At 37.3% G+C, this 15,778-nt stretch overlaps 1 long non-coding RNA gene across 1 annotated transcript in view; it reads right to left on the reverse strand.

Annotated features, from left to right (window-relative positions):
• The window catches only part of LOC134739135 (uncharacterized), a 97,868-nt gene extending 84,591 nt beyond the window's left edge, over nucleotides 1-13,277 (reverse strand). Inside the window, exon 1 of the long non-coding RNA XR_010125645.1 lies at nucleotides 13,191-13,277. This is a non-coding gene — a long non-coding RNA (uncharacterized LOC134739135). The remainder of the gene's footprint in view (nucleotides 1-13,190) is intronic.
• Nucleotides 13,278-15,778: the final 2,501 nt, after the last annotated feature.

Here is a 15,778-nt window from a genome sequence, read left to right on the forward strand (position 1 = left end):
TCAACCTGAAATAAATTACAAAAAGGATCTAGCCTTACAAATATTGAGGGAAAGGGAGACCCAGGCTGAGGAAAGAGCTAGGACAAATGTGCCGGGTTTTCCCTGCTAGACCATGAGTTCCACCTCGGTCTATTTTTATGTGTTTGTGATTGCTCACATGTTGCATTTTAACATATTACTTTATTTCTATGTAGCACTAGCTATTACTGCAGTAATGCTGTATGACAACCATACGAATTCCCTGCTTAAAACTTCAGTAAATTCTTCTCATTGAACTTAGAATAAAATCCAGAGTATAAAGTAGAAGCTCCATGACAATAAGAGTAACATATATCTGGTTTGCCACAATGTCTCCAGCACAGGTTTTGGTGTCTGATAAGAAGTAAATGCTTGGGCTTGTAGAATAACAGTAAACAAGTACGTGAATGAAACTGAGCTCTGTATCCCAGCCCATCAATCTCCTCAAGGGCTTGCAACACACTTTCTCCTTTAAACCAGTCTCTTACTAGTACTGGCCCTTTGCCATTCAGCACATGCATTTTTCCCACCTGAAAAACAAAACTAACAGTAACAACAACAACAATAACAAAACCTTTCCTTTGGCCCCTTTAGCTGCCAACCCTCCTCCTTCTCAAGTATCATAACTTCACTTGTCATCCACACTCAGAATATCATTTCCACCCACAGTTTTCAAGTTATCATAAGATACATAACTGCCAAAAATCAATGGAGTATCTTTTTTTTTCTCATCTTACTAGACTGCTGGACTTCCTTTGGTGCTGTTAATCTCCTTTTTCTGTAAAGTCTCTCTTTCCTAAGCTTCTGGTTTTCCTTTCTCCAGTCACCTCTTATCTTCCTCATGGGCTGTTTACTTCTCATCTTCCCACCCCAACTGGTTTACTCTTACCACTCTATTTCTTTTACTATATGATAAGCCCTAAAGAAATCACCCAAACTCGTGGCTATAATTAATACCTATATAATTATGACCCTGTGATTTATCATTATCCCAGATATCTTAAAGTTCCATATAATAATGGCCATTATTTATTGATTGTTCATTATTACTTGGGAACTCTGCTACAAACTTTAAACATGTGGTTTAATTCCTCAATGCCTTTTGAAGTAGAAATATGATGATTTTCATTTTGTACAGGAGGAAACAAGGTCTTATACAGTTTAAATGAATTGCTCAAGGCCACACAAATCGTGGCATATCTGGGATTTGAATTCGGGCTGCTAGACTCCATGATTTTGATCACTATATTATATTGCTTCATATACAAGAGTTATTTAAGTTGATTATTTTCAAGTATCTTAATTGCAAATTATGTTGAGTATAATTCAACAAGATACAAACTGACTTTCATATAGCAAGTCGAGAAGCTTTTCCTAAAAATATGCTCTCTTCCTAGAAAACTGTATGTTTTACTCTTCTTTCTAAATTGCATGTCTGTACATCTCTTCAGGAAGCTTCTCCTGGAAGAGGGAACTTCAGGATAAAAGAAAATACATGAAAGCACAAAATGTGTCTTCTTTGATCAATGGTTCAAGGATAAGATTTCAGTCTGATATTTTTGTTCTGTTTAGCTTTGTTTTACTTGGCTTTTGATTAATGCTTGAGTAGACTCTTTGCACCAGGAAATAGTGGATGACCAGTTTACTAATAGCTGGGTTTCTTTTCTCTAAGAGTCTGGATGAGACAGACAGATGTGTAGCCAGATTATTAGAGAAACAGATAAAACAATGAAATGTCTAAAGGCTGGAGGCAAAAAACAAAAACAAAAGCTAAAACAAACAAAAAAACCACTGAAAAACAGATGATGGCCAAAGACATGGGTATACAATCAGATTATTTGTGCTCTCTATCCATCTTGCAACTTGTCCATGGGAAAATTATTTAAACAAGCTAGCCTCATAGTTCTCATACATAAAATAAAAATAACTGAACTACCTGCCTCTTGGAGTTGTTGTGAATGGTACTAAGATATGCTATGGCTAGGACAGTGCCTTACACACAGTGAATATTCAACCAAAGATGGTGAGGCTGTTATGGTCCACGCATTCTTCATATAATTCTGATTCACATGCTCTACTAGATGATCACATGCCAAACAATTATGGCTACAGTCCATGGAACTAGAGTTCACACTAACAAGCATGTGGATTGGGTGAAACACTTATTTCAGGATCTAGTTTAAAGACATCAGTATGTGTTTCTAACCCCACTGATATGGTTTGGATATTTGTCCCCCCAAACTTCATGTTGAAATGTGGTGCCCAGTGTTGGAGGTGGGGCCTGTGGGAGGTGTTTTTGGGTCATGGAGGCAGATCTCTCATGGCTTGATGCTGTTCTCACAATAAGGAGTGAGTTCTTGCAGGATCTGGTTGTTTAAAAGAGTGTAAAACTTTCCTGTCTTCTCTCTCTTGCTCCTGCTCTCACTATGTGACATGCCTGTTCCTACCTGCCTTCCACAATGAGTAAAAGCTCTCTGAGGCCTCCTCAGAAGCCAAGCAGATGCTGGCTTCATGCTTTCACAGCCTGCAGAGGCTTGAGCCAATTAAACCGCTTTTCTTTATAATTTACCCAGTCTCAGGTATCCCTTTATTTCTTTATAGCAATGCAAGAACAGCCTAATACATACACCTTAAAAGACGAGAGATGCTAGCGAGCCATAACTGCTTAATGAAAAGAACATCACCTAGAATTCCTATCCACTTAGCTAGGTGCTGCCATATCTACCAGTTTGTGTGGAATAGAGAGAAATTGGATTTAACTCTGTCTTGTGTCACTCTTATACTTGACTTCATCAAACTTTCTGAATACATAAATAGTAGGAAAATTGAAAGGTAAGCCCAGGGAAACCGATAAGTATTTCATATTTTTACATAGAATGTTTAAAACCTCAAGGAAATTGGATGAGACAGATTATACCTAGCTGTTTAGAATGTGTTATGAGTAAATTATATTATGGAAATTAATTAGAAGCTTAAGGGAGATGCATTACCAATGTCAGATTCTAATTTAGATGGATTGGGTGGTATGGTAATTTAAATTCACCTCATTTTGTATATTCTAAAGATTGCCACTTTGGGGTGGTTAAGGTAACTTTTCTGACTCCGTAGACAGTGTGACACGAGCAGCAGTCACCCTAAGGCTTAAGAGGCTATGATTTCCTCCCGGGGAATATTTATACTCTAATAAAATCCTAATTTGAGGATCTATCCATTTACTGTACAATAGTGATGACAATGTGAGGTTGTGCAAATCCGGGTGCTGCATATTATAGAGAGCCAGCACCCATCTTCCCACAGTGCTTACACTGTATAGCCCCAGAACATCTTTAGTCATGAGATTCATTGTTACAGTGTGGACTCTGAGAAAGTTCATACAAAATGAAAAAGAATGACATGATAGGAGGAACAAAACCTCCTTTTGTGCCATTCTTTCTCATTTGGTACATATTTTCTCCACAGCGGCCCTAATGCTGGCAACATTATAGCCCCTCTTCTAGATCTGACCTTCATGTAGCTGAACTATATGATGCTCCTGAGTACACATCACCAATATACAGACAGTTCTGTAAAAACAACAGACTAGGGGCCCTTGGCAGGACTGGCAAAAATGCTCTCAGCAACAAGGTTGATATCTTGTCCCTGGAGTGCTTGGTGTATGACTTCTCCTTTCCCAACAGAACTATGACTTTGTCCATCTCCTCATGTAAGAAGGCTCCTAACAACCATCTGTTGCCCTCATCACATCTTTGACCTGGACGTGGATCTTACAGATCAATGAGCCAAACTGGCATCCCTGATTGTGTGCAAGTGCCATGGTTGCCCATACATAGTCATAATGAGAACTCAGTGTTCTTTCATACATTGAGCAAAAATAACATACCCAGATTCATACACATAAAAATAATGCAAATCCTCCTCAAATCTCATAAATGCATATCTTTCTCAATCAAATAAAACTATACTTGAGAAGAAAGTAAATTCATCCAAAGGCATGTTCATTTTGAAGTCACTGAATGCATGTGTAAAATTACTCTGTTCCCCACACATACTCTAGTAAATACCATCTATGATTAAGATTATCCGCATCATTTTGAGTTCAAGCTTACTTTCACTCTTGCACAAAAATTAGCAAAGTCTCATCTGACAAGGTTGGAGGTGGTTCTTCCATTGAATGGAGTAATCAGGTTCACGTAAAGAGAAATAACACAACATTAGAACGATGTTTTTCCACATTTTCCTGATGACTCACTTTTCATATACTTGTATGTGACTATCTCTTTTCTAGGGGCCAATGCAATCCTAAAAGATTTCAGCTGACAACAACAAAAAAGTGTATCAGGATTGAATTAAGATGTGTTAAAATTAACACACTGACCTTTTTTTTTTTTTCTTATTTCACTCTGTGTGATAAAATACTAATGTGTGACCCGGTGAGCTTTGGAAGGAAGCTTCTCATTTCTGATATTCTTCCTTCTGTCACCATTACTTTTACTATATAAATCTCAAAGTAAGTGGAAGGGGGAATCTCAATGGGTAGAAGCTGTTCCCACTCCAGTTGCTAGAACAAGTAGCGACAGTGCATCCACCTAGGAGTCCTTGTTCAGGTCCACATGGCCTCTGCTGCTGGGAGAGCACGGCTGGCTCATCACTCAAGGAACTCACGCTCCCATCTGAATTAATAATAACTGGCATATGAATAGCACTTTCATTTACAAATCCACAAATTTCTTCCATGTATATTATGTGAAATCTGTCTCAAATCCTACAAGTTGGAAATTTTAGGAATTAAAATCTCTTATTTTACAGCTGAGAAAGCAAACTCAGGGTGGTGATTTATCAGGGCATACAGCACATCAATAGTGGAGCTAGGTCTCAAAACTAGATATTCAGATGTAAGGAAAGGTCATGTTGCTAATGTTCTGCACCTTTTTTTTTTTTTAGAGTATCTGTATGCCTAAACACAGCCTTTTGCACCACTGTGTGTACTCATGTATCATTACGTGCCTGCATGTCTGTGAAGCAGTCTGTCAGAAGTCTTTCACATAGAGAAGAACAAGGAAACACACACCCTATTTCGGTAAAAAGGAAGAGATGATTGCTGCTTGAATGGGTACACGTGCTTACATACAGACACATCACACAAAACTCTATCATATCACAGATTTACTTTCTAAAAACAGTTTTCTTACAAACTGGTATTTGTATTATTATGAAATATTTGTATAAATTATGACCACAGTACAAGTACAGTCCTGTATACCTGTACACCAAGTTAATGCAAAAGAACTATCATCAATAATCCTAGATTTCCCTCTCCATTCACCAGGCTTCCATTAGCTATGGCAACCCAATTAAAGAATGTATTGAATGGAAATGAATTAAATTCAACCAGAAAGAAGATAACGCTCTTTGTATTTCTCATATTGTTACATCATTTTCATTGTTTCCTTAGGGAAGGAGGATGAATAGCATTTGTTCAACATTTTCTAATACAAGCATAACTTCAGCATACAGTATCTGTTTCAACCCTCCCATTAACCCATTAAATTAAAAGGTAATTTTATTATTCCTGTTTCCCAGATAAAAATATCTGAGTCTCAAAGATGTTCAATTACTTGTCTCAGACCTAATACTCCTAGGTGCCATACCCAGAATCCCAACGTAAGTGTCAATTCATTTTTTTTTCCTTTTTAATTTTTTTCTAATTTTTGCAGAAACATAGTAGGTATATATATTTATGGGATACAAGAGACATTTTGATACAAGCATGCAGTGTGTAATAATCATATCAGGGTAAATAGGGTATTCATCACCTCAAGCATTTATCCTTTGTGTTACAAACAATTCAATTATACTCTTAGTTATTTCAAAATGAACACTTAAATTATTTTTGACTACAGTCCCCCTTTTGTGCTAGCAAATACTAGGTTTTATTCATTCTTTCTAATTTTTTTATCTGTTATCTGTTAATTCTTAAATTAATGTGACTTCCTTTTTACCCTGCTACATGCCAGGAGTATCCCAGAAAGAAGAAGAAAGAAGGAAGCTGGACTGCAGGAATTGGGGAAGTAGGCATGACTCTTGTTCCTTGCCGAGTTCTCACTCCCACTGTTGAGCTACCTGTGTCGTCCCAATCTTTCATAAAACAAGGGAGTTTCTGTAGAACAAATCGAAATGGAAAGGAGATGCCAAGCACTCATGAGGGATCTCTGTCAAGTCACTTAATATCCGGAACGAAAGCACAAGAGTGCCGTATCAAAGAGTTAATGAAGGTGGCTTTCATTGCCACAATAATCTTTATCACCTCCTCCCTTCAATAAAGATATATTCTAAGTAGAAAGTTTGCTTTATATACAAACAGCTTCAACACAACCCCTCATATGCACACTCTTCCTTCCATTCTTTCAACCAGATAATCACACCTAAATTTTTTCATATGGAAATTTTGAGGACCCTCACTTGTTTCTGAGATGGTCCTATGTATTGAGGATAATTCTTTTTCACTTCCTAGAAAGGGCTTCCGTCCCACTCAGAATAGCCCACAATATACTACTATGGTAGTGATGAGAGTGTGTAAGGTACAGATCCAAATCTCAGAGATGGGAAAAGGAAAGTTCATATTCAACTTAGACCAAGAAGTTGAGGTGAGAGGATGGGTGAAGGCAGAAGACAACTGGAAATGTTACGGGGTATTAGTAGAAAGTGTTCCGAGTAAAACTCATGCACACATGCCCAAGGTCAAATTCCAAGAGAAAAAAAACACACTAGGAAAAATAAATCATTGGGAAAAAAACAGTTAAAAATGACCTCAATACGATGGCAATTTAGGGATGAAATAAAATCAAAAGTGGAAAGAGCTAGAAGGGCTTCATATACCGCAAAACTTAAATTAGGTTTGTTTTGGAGAAAGTTTACTAACAGATGCCAGGTTCAACAGAAATGCCTCTGGCAATGGCAGAAACACTAACAAAAGAAATCTGCAGCTGAGAAATAAACTGCCAGGTCGTTAAACAAAGAGGCACGCGGCCGGGCGCGGTGGCTCACGCCTGTAATCCCAGCACTTTGGGAGGCCGAGACAGGCAGATCACGAGGTCAAGAGTTCAAGACCATCCCGGCTAACACGGTGAAACCCCAACTCTACTAAAAATACAGAAACAAAATTAGCCGGGCGTGGTGGTGGGCGCCTGTAGTCCCAGCTACTCAGGAGGCTGAGGCAGGAGAATGGCGTGAACCCGGGAGGCCGAGCTTGCAGTGAGCCGAGATCGTGCCACTGCACTCCAGCCTGGGTGACAGAGCAAGACTCCGTCTCAAAAAAAAAAGGAGACACACTACTTTAGCACCAGCATATTAAAAAAAGACCGGTGTCTGTGCACTGGGACATTGCAGGAACATTCCACATGAAATATTCTTTTGTAAGATACATAGAGCTGCCACACACCAAATTTCTGCTTTGGATCCTAGAACTGTAACAAAATAACAATAAAATACAATTGGTATAACTCTCGAAGTTCCTTAAGCAAATTGTAAGCCAAAATTTATTTAACCTGCCCACGTATGATTTTTTTTCTCACACACTTCAAGGAGTGCAGCCATAAGTGTGGAAGAATTTCGTTCTGGTCAGAACACAGAACCAAGATTGTATAATTGTTAAAATCTCATGAAAGTGATCAAAAGTATCTCATTAATTCGTTTATGTTCTCAAATATTTAATAAGAACCTACTATGTACATGTTGAAGTCTATTTGACACTGGGAATGCAAAGAGAAATACAGCAGATTTTAAAAAATGATTCATTGGGTTTGGAGCTCCAGATTCTGATAAATCCAGAAAGGAACCAAAAAAATCTAGAGAATAGCATCATTTGAGGGGCAGCAAGCTCCCAGAGATCAGTGAGAATGGTCAGCTTGGAGATCTTTGTGGATCTTTGGAAGCTTGTTCTCTTTAAATGTTTAAAGTGCTGACTTAACAAAGACTGGGTAGATGTGTTCCATGGGGCACCAGAGGACAAAACCATAGAAGTTATAGGGAGAGATATTTTGACCTAATAAAATTAAGGAGCAAAATGGGCCAGCTTACAAAGGCTTTCAGACCGTGGATATATCCAAGTAGAGGTTGAATAATCAACTTGTTAGAATATCCTAATGGGGCTTTTGGCTCTTGAATGAAGTTAAATTTAAATCTATTAATCTAAGATAGTAAGACCAGTGGTGTTGGAAGACTCAATCTCACTGGTTCCCTTTATATGAAAAAATAATGAGATTAGCATTTTATAACTTTAAAATTATGCTATGTTATTTGCCTTGAAAATAATTTTAGTGATAAGATTATTAAAAAGTAGACCTATAACAAGCAACAAATACTTCCACCCTTGGGGATTAGGGTGGAATAATAAATTTCTTCAGTTCCTTATGCTCCTGTATCTCTGATTTCCTTTTTTAAGTCCATTTGTAATAGTTGTGCCACAAAATTTTACTCTGAGAAAAGAATAGTGCATCCCCAAGGGCAGGCCTGAGCCTACTTACATATTGGGTACAGTGTGGTCACTAGAAGTACATTGCTGTTTTAGACAGAAATATCTCATTACCACTGGTTGGTCATGAAAGTCACGGTTTGACTACTTTCTGCCCAAGTATGAATTATTGTATGAATGTTACCTATTTTAATGGAATGTCTGGTCAGTCAGTAGTTATTTTAGTTCTGAGTATTATACAGCAGCTATCTGTAGGCTATTAAATTGCTTTCCAAATCTGTTGAAGCAGCAGTTGTTACAGAATTAACTGGGTCAACAGAGTCTAGAGACTAATAAAGTTGAATCAGAATTGGATGCCTCTGTTAGATAACCTTCATCCTCTTTGAAACCATCCAACAAAGTCTTTCATACTCTTGCTTCTCTTTCTTACAAGAGATGCTCTGGTTCTTTATCACTAAATCCTTTCTATTGCCTTTTTTTTTGACATTTTAGTTTCTTCCTGGTATTGGATAAATAAAAAGTACAGCAGGAATACATAAAAGTGGGTAATGAGGAGGGGATAATATCTATCAGAATTAATGTAGTACAGAACTATATTTAAATAGTGTTGTACTAGTGCAAAACCAGACATGTCTAAAACAGAAGCTTGTTATAAAAGAAATACTTCCAACAAGTGAAAATGGGAAAATTACCTAACTACTCGGGGAGGGTAGAATGTTAGATTATTACTTTTTATCATTATAAGTTTTATCAAGATTAAATAATTACATATAAAGAAATTAAACCGTACTGACAGTAGGAGAAAATAAACACTTTATATGACATCGTGGTGGAGAAAGTCTTTCTAAGCATGATACCAAAAGCAGAAACCAAAAGTACGAGACTCATAAGTACAACTAATTAAAAAGCAGGATATCACATATAACAGCAAAGGAAATAATTAAATGCAAATGATAAACCTTGAAACTATTTACAACATATATGATGTATTAATACAAAAAAAAGCTCTTAAAAATGAATAGAAGCTGAGAAAAAAGTATCCCCCCAAAATAGCCCTAAGAAATGAAGAAATGATAAGAAGATATTTCTGTGGTTTCTAATATATTTGATACTTATGTGGTTTTCAATATTTGCCTATTTTAAATGATACTGTAATGTGTGTGTTTCTACATATATTAGTGTATTTATTCATAAAGAGAGAGATTCCTATTTGGTGAGATTATTCATCCCATGTCTTGACCTTCTCTGTATGTAGGTGTCTCATTTGCTTCATACAAATTCCAAATCATCTTCCTCTCTTTGATTTATTTCTGTCTATCTAAAATAGACTAATATGGAATTAATGATGCAATTTGTGTGCTAACCAGAGCCCACTCTGAGTCACAACCATCAGATGTATCAAAACATTATGTTGTACATTACAAATATATAAAATGTTTGCAAATTACAAAAGAAATTAATTAATAAAAAAAAGACAGCCAGGATAGAAAAAACAAATGAGGCACAAATACATATTAATCTTAAAGCCCAGCAGCTGGGGTGTTGCTTCCCATGACTTTATTCAGCTGGAATTCTCCTTCTCTGAGCTTCTCTTTCTCTGAAATCCTTATTCAACTGTTCCTCTGAGATAGAATTCTTGTCACATTTGTTTGGTCATTCCAGTTGCTAACACAGAATCTGGCATGCAATATGCACTCAATAGTGTTTGATGCATGAATCCATGTGAAGGAATAAGCTGTGTTTCTTTTCTTCTTTGGGGTCATCATGAGAAGACAAGGAGCAAATTTTGTAAAGATAATTGTAAAATGTGTACATCTAGTGAGGAGGTTAGTCCTATCTACAACCCAAACTCCTTTTCCTGCAACCAAAAAGATCCATGTTAGAGGAAGACCTGTGTGCCTAAACTTATATTAGATCCTACCAGTAGTCTTCAAGATAAGACCAGACACAGACTATGCCTGGGAGGAGATGGCAATCTAGTGAAATAAGTAAGTTATAAATGCACACAAGACACAGACACAAAAATTGAAAAAAAAGAGAAGAGTATGCAGACAAATATTTGTTCAGATTTAAAAGAGGTTTCTGGAATGATTAGGAACGCAGATAACTAACAGGCTGGAGAAACAGTCCACACTGTGCACCACTTTGGCCCTGCTCCTTGGCTGTTTTCCACCACAATTAGTTGTCTGGCAACCTTGCAAGATCTTAATAAAAATAACTCATAAGATATAGTCACATCAGAAAAATCATCAAAATGAGTGATTGCAAATGTTCTGAAACGGTCATGAGCTAAATAAGCATCTAGGATATACATTTTAAAAATTGCCTTATCTCTTTTATCTCCAAAGAAAACACCAGAAGGATACTGTCATAACTTCGGCACTCTCACCCCATCCTTCAAAATCTATTAATATCACATTGTGAAGTTGGTGCCATTGTCAGGAGTCCAATACAATCCCACAGCATTTCTTTCTTTTATTTTTTCCTTTCTTGGAGAAGTAACCTTTTTCTAATCTTGTTACACGCATTTTTATGCCTTCTAACCTAGTAAACACCAGATGTATTTTTTTGCTTGTAATTACATCAGATTTCATGACCTAAAAGAGCATGAAAGAATATAATTACACTATTTATATAAATAATATACTCAGGAGATTGTGTAAAGCCCATCATAGTTCACAAAGCCCATTTGCACATAGTTGTTGTCAACTTAAAACCACTCTATGATTTGTTTGGACAGATTATAGTGGTTTTTTTTTCCATTTTAAAAAGGAGAAAATTGAAGTTTAGAAATGCTAAGGAAAATTCTCAAGGTTAACAGAGCATGCAAATGGTAAAATGATTCTTGAAAACCATTCATCTGCCTCTAAAACTATGATACCCTGTTCCTATGCGTGGGATGCACAATTGAGAGAAAGAGGGAGAGAGGCAGCTGATCTTCCCTAGTGCCCCTAGCATAGTAGTTGGGAGGTCAGGCAATTTCCTAAATTCAATGTACTGTCATAGCAATAACTCAATCCATAACTCTTTCTTTATTATTCTACATTTTCCACTAGAAAAAAAAATGGCACTTCTCTGGACTGGCTACATTATTTACAGGAACAAATACCCTGTTCTTAGGGTCTTCCCAATGCAAAATTGGAAAAAGTATAGAAAAATGTTCTCCTGGTATTTTATTACTAAATCTTTATGTATACATCTTAATTTTTGGATACTTCTATTTCTCTCACAGCCCCAGAAATCCAGCGTTTCTTAGGACTCTCGCTATCCTGAGCAATCTACCAAAATCACCTTCTCTAAGAAGAACCCGACGTACTTCCCTGTTTTGGTCATCTTTTCCATAGAAAGAGGAAAATAAATGAGTTCATACTAAGACATTAACGACAGTAATTTGATAAATGGACTTCTCTGTTAATGGCAAAGCTATTTCTTTTATGAGTCTCTTATTGGTTCATTTCAGATATCAGTGACAGGCTGCAAGGGAAAATATTTGGAAATGGTTAGTCTTACTAGCAACTGCTACCCCTAAACCATGACATTAATTAGATGGATATTTTTAAGTCTAGCATCCTAGATTTAGATTAATAATTTGTCTATATTGCTTTTAAAATGAAGAATTACATTTTAAATGCTTAGACTATTACACTGAAATATTGTCTGAATAAAAATAATAAACTGTCATCAACAAATAACCACTTCTACTTTCAACATGTCAGAGAAAACTATAAAAGACAGAGAAAAGAGACTGGATACTGTGGAAGTTTCCCATTGGGTCCAAAGGAAATAAAATGTCCCCTTTTCCTGAGCCCATTTAAGCCTTGATTACATTAACTTTTAGAAAATGCACAAAGAAAATACTTCAGAGAAGGGTCTTACTGGGATAAATTTGTATATTTCTTGGAACTCTGGTAGCCCATGAATGACAGCATATGTTAGTGTTAACCTTGTGTTACATTTCTGAACCAGTGTCCAGCTCAGCCTCTGAGGCCATCTGCTTTCAGTGCTGAAAATAACCAGAGATGACTGAATTCTTGGAACACATTTTTCCTACTGTTTTATTAGAAAAACATTTCCACCCTAATCAATCTCTGTGTTTTACCTCAAGCATATATTTGACGAACATCCTAGGTTCGGTTCTTTAGTATACACAGTAGACTTTATATCCCCAGGAAAGCAATATTTGACGTTGGAGAAGTTTCAGTGCACATGCAATGGAATCCTATAAAGTCTCACTTGCTTTTCTCTCTGCTCTCAGGAGGAAAAGGGACATGTACTAAATGAAACCACAAGAGCAGGGAGATAAAGGAGCCCATGTGCTGGTATTTTGCCTGCGTTAATGCTTTCAGCATCCTCCTCACTCATTTAGATGTTCTAGTTATGTATTTTTTCCCGTATCCCATCTATTGTGTTTTCTTGCCTCTTTAGATGGCTCTTTGTGGCTCTCCTGATTGTCTGTATCTGACAGCTGAGGCACATAATCTAAAATGTGTGCTCAGATAAATGGTGAAAACAGAACATCTGAAAACACGGAAGTATTCCTGGCTGACTTTTGATTCAAATAGGATCTTCTTTGTCTCAATTAAGCAAGCCTACTTGAACAAAGATAGCTAAAACATTGTTTTCACACAGACATTTAAAAAAATGTATCAAATAAAGCGGAAAAAAAGGACATAGAGGATGATATGGGAAGAACATTACTTACTAAGTCATTGCCTTTAGAAATCTTGAAGACATGTATTGAATTGCTTTGTTTCTGAACTGGATGGAAGCTCTGCAAAAATCCTCCTGTGACTTCTTTCATTGCCTTCATTCAGTTTTATATTGTTTTGAAGGTCCAGGCAGGGAGGATATGTAATTGGACATTTGGTGAATGCAGAGGAGTGAGATTGTGTCCAAAGTTATTAGCTTATCTTAGTTTGAAGAGCAAGGAGAACATTTTATTTCATCTAACTTTTTATAGCAATCAATTAATCCTCTGTTTCAAGGATAACAACAGAATGCCTTTATTCATTCTCATGGAAACATTGACATCTAGTGGGTCACTGCATTAATGCAGGCCAGTTCAAAAGCTGGGGGAAATTCTCAAATCTTTGTGATATTCAGTGTGGTACGCTCTCTTTAATTAATTTGGCCCATTGATCTCACTAGATAGCTGCTGTTTATAATTGTGTATTTTTAAAAAATGATTCAAAGAAAGCTGTAGAAAACAAAATGAACATATCTCACCAATAGCTTTCATGTATGTTGTAAATAAATTCTTAAGGACTTTTTTACTTGAAGTTCTAATTGTTGTTTGTAGGAATCAAAACTCATAATGGTTCACTGAGTTTTACCAATGATAGAAGCTCTCTATTCGTGTTGGGAGACCTGCAGAGCCTGGCACAGTAGTTCCCAAACTTTTAAAATTCACAGATGACTTCGATAAACAGTATGAATACTCAGCCAGGAAATTCTATATTTGAGCAGCCACACTAAATTTTGCACACAACCCCAAGGAGTGCATAAAACATTTGAAGGTCAGGCTGTAAAAAACAAACAAACAAACAAACAAAACCTGAACTAGTAATAGTGATAGGAAACTCTTTTTTTTTTTTTTTTTGAGACGGAGTCTCGCACTGTCGCCCAGGCTGGAGTTAACTTTGGGTTGCAGTGATCTCGGCTCACTGCAAGCTCCGCCTCCCCTGTTCAAGTGATTCTTCTGCCTCAGCCTCCGGAGTAGCTGAGACTACAGGCGCCCCCACCACGCCCGTTTAATTTTTGTATTTTTAGTAGAGACGCAGTTTCCCCATGTTGGCCAGGATGGTCTCCATTTCTTGACCTTGTGATCCCCGCCTGCCTCGGCCTCCCAAAGTGCTGGGATTACAGGCGTGAGCCACCATGCCCGGCCGATAGCAAACTCTTTCATACCACTTACTATGTGTCAGGTACTGTTTTAAGTGCTGTTCACATATTAGCTCATTTAACCCTCACAACTCTTCTAAGAAGTAGCTATTATTATTCACCCTTTCCACAGAGAAAGAAACAGAAACACAGAGACATAAAAATATTGGCTTGAAGCCACACAGGCCCTAGCAGGTAGAGTTAAGACTCAAACCTAGGTAGGCTGGCCCCAAATTCCATGTTCTGTCACACTGTCCAAAGCCTTCAGAGATGGCTAGACAGGCGGATGGAAACCTTAGACACTGGTTTCACTATGGCCAGTCTCTTTAAGCAATCTCTTCAGACTACTGTAATTACTTTCTATCCACCATTGCCTAGAATTGTATTGCAACAGATAGACGTGCATTATCTAATGAGAGGATAAGAAAACAAGCAGAGAAATACGGCAATGTGTTTTGGGTCCCTTAAAATGGAGATACAATGCAAATTTGCATTACTAGGACCGGCAAGTCCTGTAGTCTTGGGCCGACAGCCACTGGAAATAAAAATGACCCATACATCGATCACAGAAACACTGAACTTGAGCAAATATTGTCAGTTCTGGGGTGGCAGGAGATGTGATAGATCTTCTTTGTGTTATAAGACCTTTAATCTTTCACCTTCATACTTTGTACTTCAAAAATTTCTTCAAAGCAAACTACCTGGATTAATTTTCCTGTGGTCACATTAGAAGAGAAGAGTTACAGCGTCTGCTGCCTAGTATGCAATCCTCCTGGAGTGCAATGGTAATGAGGTTAGAGAGAAGTGTTCAAGTACATACTAGGTTACTGCCATCCAAGATGTCCCAGCTGTATCATCCTACTCACGTCCTTCCCCAGAGGCTGCTGGGAGATTAAAGAAAAGGGCTGTTGGACGGCCAGAAACCTTCCTGAGTAGTGTCTGTCCCCTAAACCCCTAAACACTTGGCTGTGATAAAGAATCTCCTTTTGAACCCATTTCTAGATGACAAGAGAGGGAGTGGAAGGCCATTTCCACTTCTTTGAAAAATCTGTTTATTTCCAAGGAGCCATTTATAAATATGGGAGTCTCTCAATTACCTTTGTCATACAATTTTCCTTTGAAATGGATATGGCGAAAACTTTAAAAGCATTCTTTTTGAATTCTAGGAAGTTTTCCCTTTCTCACCTTTGGCACAAATATTTAACCAAGCTAGAAATCATAATTGCTGTTTCACAAATGAAACTGGGTTTGTTAATGCAGAATTTTTGATGCAGATAAAGAGAAAGAGAAGTGAACATCCACGGATGGTAAAACATTTTCTCCAGAGTGTCCTGACGAATCTGAAAGAAAGGTACACGTGTTTTCCAATTAAGAAAATGCCTGCCGAGCAATGGGTAATGCCATATGTTT

This window comes from Pongo pygmaeus, chromosome 2, assembly GCF_028885625.2.
Source record: "Pongo pygmaeus isolate AG05252 chromosome 2, NHGRI_mPonPyg2-v2.0_pri, whole genome shotgun sequence".
Lineage (NCBI taxonomy): Eukaryota > Metazoa > Chordata > Mammalia > Primates > Hominidae > Pongo > Pongo pygmaeus.